The following is a 4,255-nucleotide window of genomic DNA, read 5'->3' as shown; positions in this document are numbered from 1 at the left end:
CCATGGATCTCTACATAAGGAGTTATGTACTTTGGTTTCGTCAAACGTCACCCATAACTGGGTGGACTATAAAGGCGATTACTGGGTATGTAACGAATTATGCATAGGGATATGATTGATGTAGATGGGATCTATCCCTCCTATATGATGGGAGCGACATCGATACTCTTGATAGAGTGAGAACACGAAGTGCATGGCCATGCCCAAATGAGTCAATATGAGATATTGAGCTCATTTGATTTAGTTAGTCTACTTGGAGTTCAAGATTTAGATTGGTCAGAGGATGACACGGTCTATGTCTCACATTTATCAATCTAGATGTTTAGGATAGAAGGACACTTGTCATATATTGTGAGGAGTCACAATTAGTAGTCACAAAGGTGATGTTGGATCTCAACATTCTTGTAACTTGGGTAGTAATGATGTGTTGCTAGATACCACTCATTACTTATGCTCCTAAATGGGTTTAGGGGCATTTCCAACGTTACAAGAACCTATAGGGTCACACACTAAGGACAATTAGATGGAGATTAGGTTCATATGATGAACCAAGAGGATTAGATTCGTTTGATGAATCAAATTGGATAAAGATTAATCCTAATTGGGCTAATTGAGTTGGAGTCAAGTTTATTCATGTGTTCAATGAGTCTAATTTAGATTATGACTCACTGAAACAATTTAATTAAATTAATTAGATTCATTATATTAAGTTGGCTTGAATTAAATGGTTGAATTAGATCAACCATTAGAGAGATTAAGTCAAGTTTGACTTGACTTGAGAGGAAGATAAAGAGTCAAGTTTGACTTAACTTTATGCCACATCATTAGTGAGTTGGCAAGATGTGGACCAATGATGATGCTCCACATCGTCATGGTTACTTAAGTGAGATGCCACCTCATGGAGGTTACAATTCTTCACTTTAATGGCCTCCACATTAATTGTGATTAATGTGAAGGGGGTTACACCTCCTAATGTGGCCGGCCACATCAAGGCAATTGAGGATGAGTTTTCATTTTTTGTGTGTATCTCTCTTTTCTTCTTCCTCCTCAAGCTCTTCTTTCTCTCCCTCTCCTCGTATCTTGGTCGAACCATCCAAAGGTGCTAGCACACCTTTTGTGTGGTTTTTCTCCACCTACTTGTTCGTGTGGATACTTCTAGAGGAGTGTCTACTTTGACACTCTCGAGATCCGGCACCTAGGACGAGCGGGATTCGCGAAAGGGCGTGCATCAAGGGTAAATCTCTTTAACATATAGTTCTAGTGTAGATCAATAGGTTAGTAAACTCGTACTCGTATTTTTTGAAAGTTTTATTCTTCGCACGGATCCGTGGCTTGGGGTTTCGAGGTTTCCGCGACACGAAAAAGTGGTTTTCGCTCTCCGAAAAACCCAACAGTGGTATCAGAGCCACGTGCGAAGACTTGTACGAGTTTAATTTAATTTTTTATGAAAAATATAGGTTCTGTGATATTCTGTAATTTTATGATTTTTAGAGTTTTTATGTGTATTTTTCTCGTAAAAGCGAAGCACAAGTGTCTCGACACTTGTAGGCTTCGACTACCGAGAAGTTTTTTCCAAAACGACAAGGTTTCGCCCCAAATCTTTTTGGGACAGCGGGCTAAGGCTCTATTGGATCGCTAAGGGATACTCGCGATGGTTAGATCGCGTGTAGGGGCGCTGCCCCTGGCCCCGCAAGGGGATTCGTTCCGCGATTGCGCCCGAAAACCGCTAAACGGGACCGCCGGGAATTTTTACACGTAAAAATTGGTATTAAAATGGTAGAAAATTATAGAAAATACATAATTTAGAATTATGTATAATTTGTGATAGTCATGGCCCAAAAAGACCCAATTGGATTGGTATATTTTGTGTTGTAATTAATAATACGGCATGCGTGTCGTCATGTGATTGTGTGTGCTGTATTTTTTATACGCGACCTACGCGTCGTGCCTTTCTCTTTTATTCTTGTTGTAAATTAGTTTAGACTCGAATGTAACTTGAGTTTCAAAATAGTAATGTACAAAATTGGAGCCATGGAAGGTCCACTCGAGACGGAGTTACGAGGAGGGTGCAAGCAACACAAGGTGGTCAAAGGGAGGAGCTTGAGAAGTTGTTGACCCCTAGGTTGACCATCCGATCTTCTTATTGGCTTGAGAAGATCGTAGTAGGGCCATGACTAATCACAAATTAATTTAATTAATTGCTTGTGTATATGTGATGCATGATTAAGTAATTAATTAGTGCCTAACGATTAGATTAGATCTAAGTTGTGCACATGATGCACCCTTTCGATTAGATTAGATCTATCGAGTATATGATACGCATCATTATTTATATTAGATCTAAATCACGTCAACTCTAATGCCTACCGTGCCGTGATACCTATCAATACCTCGATCACATGTGTTGTTGAATCTGCCAAAGCAGAGCAACACATATTATCTTGGTAGGGTACGGAGGGACAATCTTGGCCCCGCTTATCAACGCATGGGCGAATACAAACTCAATTAGATTGAGTATTCCTAGTTAACTCGGTTGGATCGAGTACAGCTATCGGCATTCTTCCAACAATTGGAAAGATAGGACATAAATCTCATTTATATTAATTCTTGGGTGTATTAGCCAAAGCTAACTCAAGTTTTAATATAACTGCGGATAATGATCCTATAAACAAGAGTTGCATAGAGATGTAATTGGTAAATCGTTACCTACCGATCATACTAAGTCTTGGGCGTATTAGCCAAAGCTAACTCAAGGGTTAGTATGATGTGGATCTTGTCCCACATGAATTATAGAATTCAGTGGGAGCATCATTTAGTTGAAGTCCTAATTAAATGATTTAAAAGAATATGATATTTATTTTCTGCTTTTTCCTGTTGTAGATAACCATGACGTCGAATACGAACACTTTCTCCCTGCGTTCTGTTCTTGAGAAGGACAAGCTCAACGGAGCAAATTTCCTAGACTGGTACAGGAACTTGAGAATAGTTCTCACCCAGGAACGTAAACTGTACGTTCTGGAGCAGCCCATTCCGGAGGCTCCTCCTGCCAATGCCCCGCGAGCTGATAAAGATGCTTACAAGAAGCATCAAGATGACGCATTAGATGTGTCCTATCTAATGCTCGTGACCATGAACTCTGAGCTTCAGAAGCAACACGAGTTGATGGGCGCTTACGATATGGTTGAACATCTTCATCAACTGTATCAAGGACAAGCGAGGCATGAGAGATTTGAGATCTCAAGGGCACTATTTCAATGCAAGATGTCAGATGGGGCTCCCGTAGGCCCATATGTACACAAAATGATTGGGTACATAGAAAACCTACAGAGGTTGGGATTCCCGCTTGGACCTGATCTTGCAATCCTTGCCAGATAGCTATAGTCAGTTCATTCTAAACTATAATATGAACGAAATTGACAAGCCACTGCCCGAGCTGCTTAGCATGTTATGAACTGTTGAGCTGAACCTTAAGAATGCAAAGCCCCACTCTATTCTGATGGTTCAGAAACACAAGGGCAAGGGCAAGCCCAAAGGCAAGGGAAAGTCTCAAGCCAAGGGCAAAGGCAAGGCACTGAAGCCTAAAGGAGGGGTCGCCAAGGATGCCACTGCGGTCAGACCGGGCACTGGAAGAGGAACTGCAAGGTGTACCTGGAAGATCTTAAGAAGAAGCGAAGTGAGACTTCCACTTCAGGTATATATGTTATAGAAGTCAATCTATCTATTTCTTCATCATGGGTATTAGATACCGGATGTGCATCTCACATTTGTACTAATGTGCAGGCGCTGAGAAATAACAGGGCATTGGCGAAGGGCGAGGTGGACCTACACGTAGGCAATGGAGCACGGGTTGCTGCTGTTGCTGTAGGGACTTATTTTCTATCTCTACCCTCTCGGCTTGTATTAGAGTTGGATGATCGTTGTTATGTGCCTGCATTAACTAAGAACATAATTTCAGTTTCTTGTTTGGATAAGAAAGGTTTTTCTTTTATTATAAAGGACAAATGTTGTTCTGTTTATTTAAAAGATATGTTCTATTGTAGTGCACCTCTGATGAACGGACTCTACATTCTAGACCTTGAAAGCCCTATCTATAACATAAATACCAAGAGGTTCAAGTTAAATGACCTGAACCAAACCTATCTCTTGCACTGTCGCTTAGGTCATATAAATGACAAGCGCTTATCCCAGCTCCATAAGGATGGTTTGCTAGACTCATTTGATTTTGAATCTTATGAGACGTGTGAGTCAAGCCTAC

This window comes from Zingiber officinale, chromosome 1A (assembly GCF_018446385.1).
Source record: "Zingiber officinale cultivar Zhangliang chromosome 1A, Zo_v1.1, whole genome shotgun sequence".
Taxonomy (NCBI): Eukaryota; Viridiplantae; Streptophyta; class Magnoliopsida; order Zingiberales; family Zingiberaceae; genus Zingiber; species Zingiber officinale.
The sequence above is the reverse complement of the archived record's forward strand: the minus strand, read 5'-3'. Positions refer to the sequence as shown.